At 42.0% G+C, this 17,297-nt stretch overlaps 1 pseudogene; it reads left to right on the top strand.

Annotated features, from left to right (window-relative positions):
- The first annotated feature begins 11,915 nt into the window (after positions 1 to 11,915).
- On the top strand, positions 11,916 to 16,385 carry LOC112891748 (annotated as a pseudogene).
- The last annotated feature ends 912 nt before the right edge of the window (positions 16,386 to 17,297 follow it).

Genomic DNA, 17,297 nt, shown 5'->3' with positions numbered 1-17,297 from the left:
GCCGCAGATGCGCCCAATGCCAGCTGCTAGGCCGCCGCCGCTGGCCCCTACTAGCCCAGGCCTGCGTCGCTCCGCCGCTTGGGTTGCCCGCGCCGCGCCGCCGCTTGGGTTCACCCTTCGCTAGGGCTGCGGTGCGAGTCAAGATGGGGAACGGGGGTTGGGGGAAGGGAGTCGGGACGGGCAGAGGGTCTGCGCTGGTTGAGGGGAGGGGGAGCAGTTTGGGCTTGCAGTTGGGGGAGTAATAGGCCATCTCAGCCCAAGACGCAATATGAGATTGAGAAGCGTGTTTTGTCATATCATTTTATATTTTTATATATATACATGTAATATACTATGTATATAATTTTTTTACTAATTTTTTTCCATAAATATATGTGGGGCCCGCCTCTGGCTGGGAGGACAAGCAGGGGTGGCAACTGCTGCCGCTGCCATTACTTGCCGCTCTCGCATGGGTGGGGGGAGCCGCTGAGAGGACGAGCAGGCGCCGCAGTTGCCGCCGCCACTGCTACTTGCCGCTCTCGCACAAGACGACGGGCAGCTGCTGGGCGCACTGCGAAGCCGCCGCCGGCAGGGATGCGAAGCCGGAACCATGGCCGCCACCGCTACTTGTCGATGCCGTAGAAGATGCAGGAGCCGCAGGACAGGTATGTGTGCCGCGTGCGAGCGTAGGAGGACAGTAGGAGGGGGATCGAAGCCTGTGGTGGCACGAGTCCTGGGTAGGAACGACAAGTCAATTTGCACATCGGGTCCACCTGTCAGCGATTAACGACGTATTAAAAGTCAAAGTACCGCAGAATCGGTCCTTTAGAAATATCAAAAGATATCGTCGCATCCCTGGAAAGAATGAACCGTGGCCTGCTGTAGCAACCTTGTTTTTTGAAGAAACCCTGTATCGACCTTGTGCGTTCTACGAGCATCATTGTCTTGCTAGTGCCGGTGGCATTTGCCAAGGCACCCATCAACCATCAAAGTGACTTCACAAACATGACGCGTCTGTTCAGTGAGTGATTTCTTGTCTCAAATCACTGCAATTGATGAAGTTTCTACAAAGTTTCCATCTATGGGACTGTGGTTTCTAGCGCGCGTCCCCAAAATTCTTATTCGGCGCGCGTTCCAGCAACAATAGCAGCGAATGGTGAGCCTACTCTAGTTGGAACCACGTGGAGCCCTTATGTCCTCTTATTTATCAACCTTCTGTTTCTTTTTCATTTTCCCATTTTCGAACTTTTTTCTGCGACATGAGTGAGGCACCGAGGGTGCATTTTTTTAAGCTTGTATGTCTCCGCGAGCTTCTGGGTACATGTATTACATGCACGTACATTTCATGTTTGTAATACCACAAACTTTTTTTGTTCATATTCTCTATGTATGGAGTCAAAATGCTTTGAATATTTGTTTTCCAAGTCTAGAACTGTGGGTTTATAGTTTATATATTTTAGATTTTAAAGTTATTTAACCAATATATAAAGTTTCGATTCACCCTCAGATAAAATTTAGTTAAAAGTTTCTAACATGTTCTTATAAATTTTTGAACCTGCGGAGCAAAAAGTTTGAAATATGCTAATACAAAGTTCCTAGAGCTATGACAGCAATGTTTGGAACTACAAAGATTTGGAGCTGGGTGTACAAAGTTTATAATATGCTAGTAGAAATTTACAATATGTTAGTGGAAAATTCATAAATTCGGAGTTAAAGTTTAGAATTACAAAGTTTTTGAATCTTGGAGTGTTTAAAATATGTCAATCGAAACTCTTGAATTTAAAATTTTTTGGAGTTAGTTTTTGTAAAATGTTTTTAACTAGTATCTTCAAAGTTCTTGAATTCAAGTGCATAGTTATTGAATTCTGAATGCAAAGTTTTTTGACGTGATGTTGAAAGCTGGACATGTCAAATGTTTTGAATATATAGTTTGAAACTTTCCATATTCAATCTCACAGATTTTAGAATATTTACTTGAAAGTTTGAAATGTACAAAGTTATTTATATGAAGTTTTTGATTCATTGGAAGAAAAAAATAGTTAAAAGTTTCTAATATGTGATTCATAAAGTTTTGTACATAGGAGTACAAAGTTTGTAATGTGCTAGTACAAAATTTTGTGGATGCGGGAGTGCAAAGTTTGGTATAGCAAAGTTTTGGAGCTAGGTGTACAAAGTTTATAATGTGCTAGTAGAAAGTTCATTCGTTAAATTTGAGTCAAGGTGTGGAACATGGAATTTTTGGTGATAGTATAATGTTTGAAACATGTTAGTACACAGTTTATTTGATTCGGTGGGTAAAGTTTGGAGTCAGTTTTTGTAAATTTTTTTGACTAGTGACATCAAAGTTTTTAAATTCAAAGTGCAAAGTTACTAAGTTTGGAATGCAAATTTTCTAACAAAAGTGACTTTGAAAGCTGGAGATGTAGAAGGTTTACATATGTAGTTTAAAAAAATTTTCAGTTCCAATTACAAAGGGAAAAAATTTACCATATATTCATATGCAAATTTTCTTTCTTGAATAATTACCATGATATAAGGAAAAAATTTAATCGCTTCTATATCTACATAGTTGTCAAAGTGATCCCCATCCATTTTTACTCCCACACACCTGGTGTCTCGAATGGGAAGTAAAAAGTGCACAAAAAAGCTAGACATGAGAAACCGAAATTTATAGATAGGGGAAACGGGAATGCCTAATTAACATGCACCACCAGATGTTGTCTACGGATGTGCTGTCAACTAACTCATGCGCTGCTAGTTAGTTGCTGTGCTTGTGCGCCGCTAGTAGATTGCAACGCTCATTTGTTGCTAGTGCATCCCAGCGAGCGCTCGCCCACTAGGTGCTCGGCATGTCCCACATAAATTCATAACATAGCAAGGTGATTTACCTTTGAGAGTTCATTGTTATTGTAGACATATCCAAATTAAAGGCACCCTCTCTTATAGGTCAGGCCGGTAGAGCATCAGAAGTCCCATTGAACCCCAAACTGAAATAATACTTTCCTCACACAAAAAGGAAGCTGACCTAGTTGACGAAACATGTCAAGCGTTTTGGTGGGGACTATATGTTTAAATTTAGTTCCACATATGCTGTTATTAAAATATTAAATTTTGAAAATTTGAAAATGAAAAACCTCCCCAGGTATTACGGTTCATATGGCTTGTCCGAAAACTAGAAGGATGAGTGTTCAAATCCAAAACTGAAGTTTATTAGAGCAATTCCCCTCACCCAAAAACCTCCAATTTTGGACCTGTGCAGTTGCAATGGCGGCGTGCCTTGGCTGATGTGTTGCAATGCAGTGTTTATATTACCAATTTGGAGCAATCTTGGTTGTCTGGCTGTAGCCTCAGCTCCTAATGATATGATTTGTTGTAGGTTGCCTTCATGAGGCCGGCGGTGGTGATCATTCTCCTCCTCGACCTCCTTGTATATCATGTCCATACGTTGGTGCTTGTCCGTGGCACTGTGGTTAGATGAGAACGCTTCAGTGATCGAATTTGGAGCCAGCAAGAGTCAATGCAGAAACAAATACATGTTCCTACAAAATCTAGCAATTACTATGCTTTTTCCATGAGAGCAATGATTAGTTCAACATTGGTGTTTAAGGTTTCAGCAGTGACCCAAATATATAACTTCCTAACACAATGTGAATCATTATTTGATAAAAAAATTCATACTTTTGTGAAACTCATTAAAATCATATTTCTTACATATATATGTCCTTTCATAGTATTTCTATGGTTCAGCTAACTTTTAATTATGTTTAGTCATGTATGTGCTCATGATTGCTTATATATTGCAACAACTCAGTCCCAAATGTATCTCAATCCTACTCGCACACCGAGTAAGAAAATGTACTCACACCACCAACCCTACTTACGCTTTCATTCTCACTTTACATAAGGGTTAACCCGGGATTGGAATGCATTTGGCACCTAGGTTTTATAAGTTGATAAATCTCATTGTCAACTAGCAAGTTGATACTATTGTCTCCACAGATTGACATGCCCTCCACATAAGCTACTAGTGGGCTCTAATTTATCCTAGACCCAGATGTCACATATATGTTCATACCAGAACCATCCTCTACGTATGAGTTAAATTTATATTACTTGTAACTAAATTAGAAACCTTTTTATGTAGTTCATAAGAAGGTGGAAATTTTAAAACTACAATAACCCATGGTTCGGTTTGCTGGCTACCCGCCATCGCCAGCTCTCTAGTTTTTTTTCTAATAAAGGCTAGGGTTTATCCATCGTATATAAATTGTACACGCATGCCCATAAAACATGTGGGACTTAGGAGTCAAACATGATGGCCTTCATCAACAGACCATGCTTATTTAGTTAACTTAGACCAATCTCAGTGCAAGTTTCATAATAGTTTCATCCTTATTAAATAGTATGCCATATAACCAAAATTGGTGATATGGCATAGAATTTATGAAGAGAGAGAGAGAGAGAGAGGAGTTGGATTTCATGGGAATTAAACTTGGTGCACACAGTTACCAAGACTATGAAACTAGAATGAAACCCCCACTAAGAGCAATTAGTTTCATCATCACTACTTTTTCTTGATCTCATCATGTGATCATGCCTAGAGTTGTAATAATTAATTTAGATACAATTGCTAGTGGTCACACAATTCGTGTGGTAGATACACCATACAACAATGCAACACCCTAAATTTCATCACTAGAAGGTTAATTAAAAGTTCGTATGAACCATAGGCTTATTTGAATTTTAGGCTTCACATGAATTAATTTTAGGATAACTAAAACACATCTTAGGTATAATTTTGTGTTGTTGCATTCATGCCACTGCATATTTTATTTTTGTTTGAGTATGTTTGAGTTTTACAGCCCTTCTAGAAATTTTCCCGAATTTTTTGGGTTTAATTCTATTTTCTACGCCTTTTATTTTCCTTTTCTGGGCAAAGAAAAACCTTTTCTTCTTTGTCTTTTCCCTTTTCTTCTTTTCCTCTTCCTTTTCTTCATTTTCTTTTCCTCTCGGGTCACTGGCCATTTCCCCCACCGGCCTACCACGCTCTCTCTCTTTCCCCCATGCCGACCTACATTCCCTTCTCCCTTTGGGCCAAGTCTGGCCCAATTGCTCTTTTCCCCTCCCGCAGCCCTCTCTCCCTGTCAACTCTCCTTCTCACTGAGGGCAGGGCCCACCCGTCATCTCCTACCTCTGACCAAGTCCGAGCCGGACCCGAGCCACCCCTCCTCCCTGGGCCCACAACCCGCACGCCAAGGTCGGCTCGGCCTCGGGTGCGGGCACGCCCCCTTTTCCCAGCAGCCCTTGCTGCACACGCCCGCATCGCCTTGTTTTCCACACCCGCACGTGCCCTAGGGGCCCTACCACCGCTGTCGCGGGGAGCATGCCTAGAGCTTCATGGTGAGCCTCTAAACCTTTTCCCCCTTTTTTCCGGCCTCTTTCCACGCCCAAGCCCCTTGCCACCTCACCCCCGCCGCAGCCTGCCGGCACTGGCATTCCCCAACGCCACGACCCCCTAAAACGAAATCCCACACCGCCCACTTGCTCCTGAGCCTATCCGCCCATTCTTTTTTTGCACATCGAAGCCCCATTTTGGGTGCGCTCCGGCAAGCCGCCACCACTCGCCATGCTTCCGCCGCGGCCACGCCGCCACTAGCTGCATGGGCAATCCCAACCATCGGATCTCGAACCGACGGTGCCACCACATTTTTCTCCGGGTCAAACCCGACTCGCATTGGCCAGCCATGGCTATTTTGCGTAAAAGCCCTTGAATTTTATGGAAATCAACCTGCTATCCTTTCTTATTCAAAAGTATTCCTGTTTTAATCCTTTTTATTTCATTTAACCCCCTGTTCGTTTCAAAAATAGAACCCGCAATCCTTTCTTAGGGTTTAACTCTTTAGCCCTTGGGTTGTTTATTTTAGGCCCTAGTTTCTTTCTATTTAGCCCTTTTTATTTAGTTTTTCTCGCGTTTAAACCATGTAAAGCTGTTTTTAGTGTATCTTTAGCATTTTAAGTCCATTTTAAACCGTTTTAGTACCATTTCTATTGTTGTAATGCGTAGAACTAGTTTTTAAGCTTCTTTTCTCTATTTACCAGTATTCGGTGTACTGTTTTAATTTTGTTTCCTTCGTTTACTATTATGTGCTTGTGTTGCTATTGTTTGATCGTGATGCGTAGATGAGGTGCCATTCGAGAACTTCCAAGAACAAGAATTTGAAGAGGCTAAGCAGCATCTAGGGACTGAAGGCAAGTATATTTCTTGATCATACTTTATCGCAATAATCATTACTTATATTTACGCTTGCATGCATTAAACTGATGGGTTCTATTTTATTTATATTTGTTATCCATGTCCTTGAAGCCAGGTTATTTATTTTAAATGCTAGGTAGTTTGCTTAGTTGCTAAAAAATAATTACAGGTGGTTTATCAACTCAAATACTTGATAATTGGCTTATACATATTGGAACCACTGTGATGAATGATGTTAAATGACTAATTTGAACCATGGAGTGATCATCCGGGACTACAATGCAACCACACGAATTAATGGGCTCTGGTCTTAGCTAAGTAATTGGATGTCTCTAACTTGTTAGTGGTCGTTCCAACGCAAGTGGGGGATTGTGATGAGGTGTTCGCTGCCTACCAAGGGAGTAGGCATTTGTTTGGTTTTTGTCACATCTTGGGGAGGTTCACTCACGCAGCGGCTGAAATTTCAGCGGGCTACTAACTTGTTAGGTAGTCCTTGGAAAGCCTTGGTAATGAATCGCTACGTCTCACCTCAGAAGTGTTTAAGGACCTTGCAAACAAGGGCATCAAGGGAGACACGACTTGTGGGTAAAGTATACAACCTCTGCAAAGTGTAAAATTGATATATCAACTATGCTCATGGTCAAGTGAGGCCTGGACCCTCGCATGACTTATTTAAATTGAATCTATGTTTAATTCGGTTATTTAATTGTTCCAAGTTTATTTATTTATCAGCTATCTCTTTATTTCATAATTATAGGGTAATATTCATTTATGGCTTAGTAAATAAATTGTTAATATTTAACTGTTCGTTAAAACACTTGCCATTTTATTCAACCAACCTTTATCCTTATTTAAGATTTGCATGTCATTTATTTTTCTAATATACTTGCTGAGTACCAACTATAAGTGTACTCACTCTTGCTAAATCAACGCTGTTCAGAACAAGACCAGTTTAAGGAATTTTCAGAGGATATTCAAGATTTCTAGACATATGTTTCCTTTCCTCAGTCAACTACCTGTGGAGACTGGTTCGTTCCGCTACTAGAATAAACACGAGATTGAAACACTTATTTATTTCCTTCGTGAACTTAGTTTGGTTTGTAATAAATAACTATATCACTTTATGTTATTGCTGTTGTTATTCACTTTCATCATCATACGTATGTAATTTTGATCCTAGCACATATATGATTTATCACTTGGTTTAGTACTTCAAAATCGGGTGTGATAACAATTAAATGTTATGTCCAACATATGAAATGGTGAAGTGAAACTATGCATTGTGAGAGGTGGTTTCATTCATCAACATAAAAGATGATGTGGCACTTTAGGTAATCGCGCAATGAAACATTCCGTTGAGAATTGCCTTATGGCGCTAGTGGTCGGACCCTTGTGTTATCATCTAATAAGACTAGCTAACGAAGAAAAAAATTTGGAGATCAAACTTCCTGCTGGTAAAAGTCAAAACAAAAATAGATAACAATATGTGCAACATGCATCTCGAAGCAAACATGTGAAAGTGAAATATCAAAATTCAACCACAGCAACATTTGAAAATCAATTACGAAACACCAAAAATCAAATGATTGAACATCTGGAATAATCACGCCCCGCAACATCAGAAATCATGTAATGCAACATTCTTTTTATATACGATTGCAACATTAAAAACTCATAATGGGTTTAGGTCGTCAATAACCATGAAACATCGAATCTCAATTGTCACAACGTGGGAGACAAGCTACTGTAACATCAAAAATCCTCTGTACAGATCCAGTTAACTTGCGAAAGTGCTCATAGTCAATATCGGAGAGATTGCCGCCTGCGTAGCTAGCTGTGGAGGAATTCACCGTCGGGAGCGGAGGCCACTCTAAACGTGGAGGAGCTCATCGCTGAATAGTCGTCCATGTCCACCTAGATCTTTCTTGCCGTCGCATATGAGCTTCAGACCTTGATGGAGGACTGTGGCACCAACGGCGACCTCGCTTGAAGGAGGCCGGTCGCTCGCGTGCCGAGGTGCTACACCACGCCCGTAGCTCCCACGAGAGCTGTCACGTCCGGTTTTTAAAATAAAACTGAATTATAATATGTATGCTAGTATATTAGGATTAAATTCCATACATATAATAACATCATAATGAAATAATAAGCAAGAGACTTAAATAAGAGACTTAGATAAAAAGTCTATCAGAAATACACAACTTATCCTGCAAACGGTGGCTCCACTCTTCACAGGCAATCAATCGGAGGTTGAGGACGTCTAAAACTCAGCAATATCTTCAGAAAATTTCACAATAGTTTTTTCTTCTGAGCAGCGGTTTTAGTATAGTAAATAAATGACATGTAAGGCTTAAACAAGAATAAAAGTTGGCTGAGTGACTATAGTTAGTATTTTAATAACCATTAAATTATTAGCAACCTAATTACTATGATATAAGTAACCCACATTTATGATTAAGAGAGAGAAACAACAATAAAGGAAAGCTGGATCAATTAAATAACTGAATTAAAGCACATCTTCTAATTAAGTTGTTGTGCGAACTGCTGGGAACGAGCGTGGCTGCTTTGCCTAGTCTATGAGCTGGACTGTTGTTTTTAGGGCATGTACAGCCTTGAGACTTCTTGTACAGTTTTCAAGACACAAGAGACACTAAGAGATACTTAAGTACAGCCCAAGGTCTCTACAAGCTGTCTCTTAATAAATGATTAAGAGTAGAGACTTCCAAAGAAACAAGCATTTATAGGGTTGTACACACTAGAGACTGGGTGTTGTCTCTTACTCTTAAAAAGATGTGCAAGAGCCCGTCTCTTGACGAAGAGCCCGTCTCTTAAAATTTTATTCATTTACCCCCTTAAAACCCCTCAAGAGACGGCTATAACAATGGGCTGTACATGCCCTTACGCCTAAACTAAAGGGGATACTAGGTGTTACTGCGCCACGACTAGGGCCACGGCCTGGGTGGCCCTAGGCGCAGGTCCGCTCCTGAGCACTGGTGCTGCGGCTTATGCCTGATAATCGAAGCTGGTGTTGTGTCATCAGAAGCTGGCGACACAGGATGTAAGACCGGAACTAAGGAAGAGTGAGTGTTGGAAAACGTGGCTCATGGCGTGCTCCATTTATGAAATCCCAAAACAGAAGTACATAGTATAAATAGTCGTATACTACTACATTGGTTTTTGGTGCCAGTCAACTTAAAGAGAAGAGGTGAAGTGCGCGCTCTCTCTCTCTCTTCACCGAATGCGTAAACGAATAAAAGTAGGGAGCTCGGTTTATTTTACCCAATGCGTGCATGTATTTATGTTTTTTCGCGTAAAAGAATGTGTGGCTTGTGACACCGTACCGGTCATTAAACATGGTCAGTAAAAAGTTAATACTTTAATTCTAAGTTAATTACATAGTCACTGATGTCAATTAGTGGAGCGTTGTTACAACGGTTAGCAGAGGGCTGCCATATCCTATTTAAGAGGTCCTAAAAATGTTTAGGAATAAAATAAGCAAAATCTACACCGTCTCTTTCTTCACTTTGTTCTTTTTCATTCCTAATGAGGTGTGTTATAGCGCTGAGATGCCGGATCTCACCGGCTCTTCTCGTAGGCTTTCACTGAGAACAAGTGTGAGCGGTATCTTTAAGCTGTTACTATCGTGAAGCCTGCACGATGGGCTACCATAAGATTTCTGACGCGACCAACCGAAACTTAACGAGTACGTTTTGTGTTGTCTCATCTTAATTCTGCATTGCATCAAGTAACTCTGTTGCAAGTTTACACAAGAAGGGTGCTAATATGTAAGTCCGTAGATGGGAGATAGTATAGTTGCTGGTCATATAAGATTTATTAGGGTGTATACAGTCTTGCTGTCTATATCTATGGGTTACGTGCTTTTATGTTTAGATCTGCAGAATACATATATGTTATGTTTAGACATGTTAACTTTTGTTTACGTCTGCTTTTGCGTGTGCTGTATTTTTATACCATTTATTTACATGCGTATGTTACAGTTTACATCTATCTTCTTGTAAATAGATTTAGTTTGCATTACTATAGTATTTACTGGTAGAGATACCCACGTTCATCCTCCACATTTGTCTTGGTAGAATTGAGATCCGGAATAAAATTTAGACCCGGGACTTGCTCCCATTAGTCTTGGGTCTAAATTTTTACTGGAGCCCTTGTAGTCCCGGTTATAGACACCAATTATAACTAAAAGTCATACTTTAGTCCTGATTAGTGTTACCAATGGACTAATAGCATTAGTTCCGATTGTTAACACCAACTGAGACTAATGTAGACCCTTTAGTCTGGGTTGGTATTATTAACCAGGACTAAAGGTCTTTTAGTTCCGGTAGGGGGTCTTCCATGGGCTAGTTCAAAAGGAAAGCATCTTATCTAGGTCACATGTGTTGCGTAGTTGATGTGGTATAGTGAAGATATACACGAGTTAAGAGGTCTCGAGTTCAAATGTTGTGGACCGTAGGGCTAGGTGGGCTTGCGATAATTATTTTTTTTGCCTTGCAGACCCTTTAGTCATGGTTGTAGATTAAAACAGCTTCCCAATCGGGACTAAAGGCTATTTCTCCAGTAATGATTAGTTTACGCAATATACCTTAAGCTGATTTCTAGTAGAATATCATGCATATTACCAACGGTGAGCATGTGACTACGAGTTAAATCGAAGATCAATGTTCTGGCATCGGCTAATAATTCATGAGGGTAAGCGCAACCCATAATATCTATGGGTAGTGTCTATGTTATCATACTATCAAGACACCACCTTTGAAACTACGGTCTACAACCCATAATGTGTTGGTGTGGTTTTTCTATTAAACTCACACTTCTCCGTCTATCATATTTGTTCTTAATTTATTACGAAGACACTACCTCACTCCCAATGCACAACTTAATAGTATCTAGCGTATAGATTTTCATGTTGACACTGGGTCTTGCGTGAGATCCGGTTTCTTCCTCTCTCCACTCTCTCTCATGATGTATTATAGTGCCACATAAGCTAAAATCCTATATGGATGTATAATTAATACTATGAAAACTATTCAAAATGGAAGGTTGGGATAGATGCCCTAAGGCTAGTGTTTGGTTCAAGTTTTGCAATGTAAACGTAAACGGAATCCGATACTGCCGGTAATGCAAAAAAAGTAATCGATACCAGAGCTTGTTTGGTTCAAACGAATTCTTAAACTGCTGCCCGCTTCCAAGTCAACAAGAGCAAAGCCGTTCAGCTGCTGCGTACCAGCAAAGCTGCTGCATGCATGCATACATATATACTACAGACTTGCTGCTGCAAAGCTGCTACACGCTTGGGTGGGGCGGTATCAATTTTCTGAAGCTCGATATTACTAGAAAACCAAACCAAACAGTAGCTAATGGTATCCGTTACCCTCTGTAAACAAATCACGTTACAATCTGACTAACCAAACGCTAGTGCTATAATAGCGCTAGCTAGCAGCGACGAAATTAATTTCCCGTTGCTTCTCTGCAAACAGCACTGAAACTTCTGTTGTGTTTCCTCCTCTAGAAACTGCCGCATCAACATTACCTTTCATGCATGTGATCATTTGGCGGTGGGATCCAGCAAGTGTTCGGTCTCCTGCTTTGCACGTCACGTGTAACATTTTTTTTGCTTTTGTGCAATCACCATTTCTATACCTTAAGTTTACCTCTCCCGTGGCTCTGCCCACCGCTCCCCTCCCCGCGCGTCGCCAACGTCTCCCCCACTCGCGAGCAGAGCAGTTCCAGCTCGCGCGCCGCTCCGGCCTCCCCCTCGCGCTCCGCACTCTCCTCCCCCACGCGCTCGCCGCCGCCGCCGCCCCCTCTCCGCTCCCCCACCCTCACGCGCCCGGCCGCTGGCTCCCCTCGCGCCCGGCCTGCTATCCGCGCTCCGCTCTCGCGTTCCCCACGCGCTCGCCGCCGTCGCCGCTCTCGCCTCCACCTCGAGCCGCTGCCCTCAACCACCCCCTCTCCGCTCCCCCACCCTCACGCGCCCGGTCGCTGGCTCCCCTCGTGCACGGAGACCCCTACCTGCAGCAGCCGCAACCCATTCGGCACCCCCCTCCTCCGCCGCGCCGCCGGAGCGCGAGCCGCGGGCCCGCACGCTCGGCACCCCCTCCGCCACCGCGACGCCGGGCCTCCTCCGCTCCCCCTCCTCCGCCGCGCGCTGCGGCCACCCGCGCTCGGCATCCCCCTCCGCCTTCCCCTCCCCTCCGTCCGCACGCCCCTCCCCTCCTCTCCGTCGCACGTCCCTCCCCCGTCGCACTCCTCCGCGATCCGCACGCCGCCTTCCTCGACTTCGACGTCGCCTCCACGATCCGGCGCCGTCGGTGGGCTCAAGCCAGCGCTGGTCGCCCTCGCCCCCGCGCCATCGCCGTCGGCGATCCGTCACCGACCCGCTCCGTCGCCCTCGCCCTCGGTGGGCTCGAAACGGCGCTGCAAACCTTCTCCACCGCTGCCGTCGTCGACTCGCGGCACCACGACCCGCTGGCCTCCCCATCCTCACCAACCTGGGGCTCTCCCTATCCTCAATGGGCTAGCCACCCTGCGCCTCCTCTTCCCTGCTCACGATTGTGCTTTTAGCCTGTAACAATATTGTTCGTCGGTGTGATTCGGAAATTGAAATTGGATTTATTCTGCCAAGTACCTGATTTGTGCAGATGGGATGGGGACTGCATAGTGGAGGGCATCCAAGAGCCCGGCTTACTACAAGCGTGGGGACTATGTGCCTGGGTTGACGGTAAAGACTCTTTGTCGGTTTGATTTATTGCAGAGTTGATGGGCAATTTTGCATAGCAACTTGCAAGTGAACTGGACACTATAGATTGGGCTTGTAAATGCAAATTTTGTTGCGCGATGTGCAGTGTTCAATTATATTAGGTGCATCCATTTTTCATATTATCTGATATGCAATCAGAAGTACTCTAGGATACTACTGAATTCAACTTAAGTGATTTGTTCCCCTTTTGAGACCAACTTCAGCTGTTTCTGCGGCAACATTTCAACTGAATGTCAGGCGGTTGCTTTGCTTTATCTTGAGTTCAATTCTTGTCAATGTGTTTTTTTTGCTGGCATATATTACGGCAATGCAGGCTTGCTTTTGTTTGTCACGTGTTTTTCATTGTGTTCCATTCAGCAAGCAAGTTTAGCATGCAACACTTAGTGTGGAATGTTATTCACTACAGAATTCAGACCACTTAGTGCTTACTCCTAGAAGCATTTTTTGTCAGCATTTCTGGTTTTCTTATTTTGAAGCAGGAGGTATTGTCCTTTTCAGGTCCCTATTACTTATCTTGAGTAGACATGCTTTGGAAATATGGTCGATTCTCGATTTATTCTAGTTTCAAATAAACTATAAGGTTCATTGACATCTATTTTAGATTCTTGAGATGGACACCTATACATACCATGGGCACTCTATGTCAGATCAGGTAGCACCTACCGCACTAGGGATAAAATTGCAGGGATAAGACAGGTCAGGATGGCAACTGCCTCGCCACTTCAAAAATATGTTCCTCTGAGGATGGACATTCTGATTGATTTTTTATGTTATCAACTTATGATACCAATAGGAGCATGATCGAATCGAAAGGGTTAGGAAGCTCATATTGGCCCATGACTTCGCCACAGCCCAAGAGCTAAAGGTATTATTTGGATTGTTAAGACTTCAAACGTAACACAAAAGCTTTGTTTAGATCTCTTGGAAAAAAATTGAATCAGAAAAGCAGGTGATCTTGAACATACTTTACTTAGCAGATAGAAGAAATTTTGAGTCGTGCATAGAATTCATTATCACTATCTATTCCTACTTATTAGGATATGGAAAAGGAGATAAGGAAGCAAGATGACGCAGCCATTGCTAAAGCAAAGGTCAGTCCCAGCTTGACAAGTTCTGTGTCTACACGTCCCTCGTTTATTTGAACTAATTCTTCTCAGTTAAGCATGTTCTATGTAATAAAGTAATTCTTTTTAGTTAAACATGTATGTCTGTACACCCTTCATCAAACTAATTCTGCTTATGAGTTAATGGGAATTTATATGTGCAGGAGAGTCCTATGCCCGATCAGTATGAGCTCTTCACAAATGTTTATGTCAACGACTGTGGTTTGGAGGTAAGCAGGTGTTAAGGGCTAATTCATTCCAGATTCCAGACGCTTAAGTAGCTTTCCGTGCCTGCAAATTCCCATGAAGTGCAATTAGATAGTCTGTCAATGACTTAGGTACATGTTGGTTTATCAAATCCCCAGTAATTCAGGATCAAAATTATGCGTACAAAGTAACATGAGGGACATGGATGCTTGCAGTAATTCAAAACACTAGATTCAGGTATTTGTGTTAAACTTGCTCCAGTCTGGTAGCACGATGAATCGAAGACCACAACCGCGGAGGCGCCATCCCCGTGCTCGGCAAGGAGGTTGCTACCAAGGCCGTCGTTTCCAGCAGCGATTTGGTTCTGCCACCAAATCGAGGATCACCTGCTGGATTGAGCGACGACTGCTGCAGCCACAAGTTGAACATGTCCCGCAACATCACCAGGTAAGGCTTCGTTTCCTCTCTTTCTCCCATTCTACTGGTGTATCTGATCTAAATGCAATATGCTATTACCACTGCACACAACAAATTTGTAGAAATGCCTAATATAACAATATATCTACGAATCTGGGGTTACAGTTGAAAGTTATATTGGACTTTATAGATGCATGGATTATAAAATAAATTCAAAGAATATCAGTTGTTTGATTTGATAGAACCTCCAACAGCTTCTTTTGCTATATTGTCAGGATGATTGCTCGAAGGTCTTGCACTTTTCTTCCTAAGGATGATGCATCTGGTTTTTTATGATTTTTTCCCCTATGTATTGACCTTCAAGAGCATCTCGTAATCCTTAATGATGAGTTTTCATCTCTTAACTAACTAAGATTTTACTATTGTTGCTGACATGTCCAACAGTCTTACCATATGATGAGAGTACATTTCCTATGAACTGAGTTCCACCTAGACAGAGTGACAGACATCAGGAACACTGCACACCAACATTCACATCATCAGCTTGTCATCAGGGCACGTTGTTTTAGCTAAGATAACTCTCTTTTTACTTATTACTCAGTTGCATAATACAACCAAAGAGCATATACATTTATACATTGCATCATATCGTCACAACAGGGGCAGCATATATGGTAATCATCTTCTTCATTTCTTGAATGTAGTCGTAGCAACTCAAAGGCGTGTGTCAGAGTTCATTATGGATGAATCATACACGAAACGATCTCAGTTTTTTAAGATACTCATCCATAACCAAAATATTCAGTGGGGACACAAACATATTGCTACAAAGGAAACACTTCTCTCCTTCGTTTCCATATTGGAGCAATTGGTTAGAGTAAAGCATAAGCATATATTAGGTTGATACGCTAGCAAGGAATATCTTTTTTAGATTTAGAAAGAACTGGCAAGTGTACAGTGCTCATGTTATGCTCTGCTTGTGTTTGAAATACTAGCATTTTCTATAAAGGAAGCACCAAAATCTGGAGGAACACTAGCCAAGCAGAATGTTCCTTTTTAACATTAGCTTTTTGTTAAAACAGAGCTATATGGTTTGCGGTTTGGTATGCGGCATACCCTACTCCTTTAAAATTGATGTGGCTTTGGATATGGTGTTCAACTGGTCAACATTTCAAGACAATGGCCAATAGTGCTTGACTTCAACGTTAAGGTAAGCAATGGTGGCTGTGTAATAAGATAAATGGTCCAAGTATGACTGATCATGGTGATTCTGTACAGTGTAGAGAGATCTATACTAGCTGACAGGGGACAAGGTCGTTTAGGTACATAGAAGCAGAAAGGAAAGGAAATGATCCTTTCTCTTCTTTTGTCCTCGTAATTTTGGTCAGGCTTCGATAAGACTGACAACTAGATTGTGCTCCACTCTCAATCTGATTCAATGGGAATGAAAGGGGGTTAGCTGGACTGAAATGGCCGGAAGCACCTCCAATTAGGCTCATGGTATAGCTTTCTTCTTTTATATTTAACCTACATATTTGTATTATCTGTTTCCCAGTTGTTTATTCATGCTTGCTTAAATAGTGTTATGTAAAGTTGATGCGGGTGAAACTCGATGTAGTTCAAAATATTTTGTTGCCAAGATCAATATTATGTTTTTTCATACTTTCTGTATTTTATTGAAATTTCTTTTGCCACTCGTAGCAACGCACGGGTACAAACCTAGTCCAGTCCAATATAGTTCTTCAATACGTAGCTCTTTATTAGGATCGGAAGCCAAAGGCCATTAATAGACTGGTACACTTGTTAATTTATCACCTTCCTCCGAGCATACCAAATCACCCGGCAGGTTACTATCGGAATGATGAGATCTTTATGCTACATCTACATATACATGTTCTCCATTGTCAAAATTTATCCTAAATAACCATTCCTTTTGATCAGCAATTGCAGCAGCTGCACTGAGACCTGTCAGATCCTCATCATCGAGCAATGCTAAACATATATATTTTGACATTATGCAATTCAGTTGGGCTCCACATATCTTGCATGATACATGTGGATTGTCTTGCCACCCGCTAGTAGTAGTAAAAAGACGAAAATCCGGGTCTTTTCGAGTCTACTAGAGACGTTGCACGGGCCTGACTGGCCTGTTAGAAACATTCGACGGTTCTGCCCGAGGCCAACCTAGGCAAATGAGCCGACGCTCCACAGATCGATCGGTGGAAAATTCAGGGGCGCAGTTAAACATCGCTTAAGGCGATAAAAATCATTTGTCATCTAACTGAATCACCATCACGCGATTTGCTTTAAGCAATTTCTTCTAATAACCGTCCCTTTTAAAGCCCGGCTAATATATTTTCCGACTGTTTTTCCCCGCATGTATACACATAGTCCTACTTTTTTTTTGGTTGTAGATAAGCTTGTGCATGCATGTGAGAAAAGGCAAGGCTGATGACATCATCCCACATTTATATAAATTTAAAACTAAAAAGTATAATTTAATTCTAGCATCTAAATTAAATTATGATTGCACCATTATATTTTTATGACAATATCT

Source organism: Panicum hallii, chromosome 1 (genome assembly GCF_002211085.1).
Source record: "Panicum hallii strain FIL2 chromosome 1, PHallii_v3.1, whole genome shotgun sequence".
Taxonomy (NCBI): Eukaryota; Viridiplantae; Streptophyta; class Magnoliopsida; order Poales; family Poaceae; genus Panicum; species Panicum hallii.
Note: the sequence above shows the minus strand (reverse complement) of the source record. Positions and strands in the feature narration are given on the sequence as shown.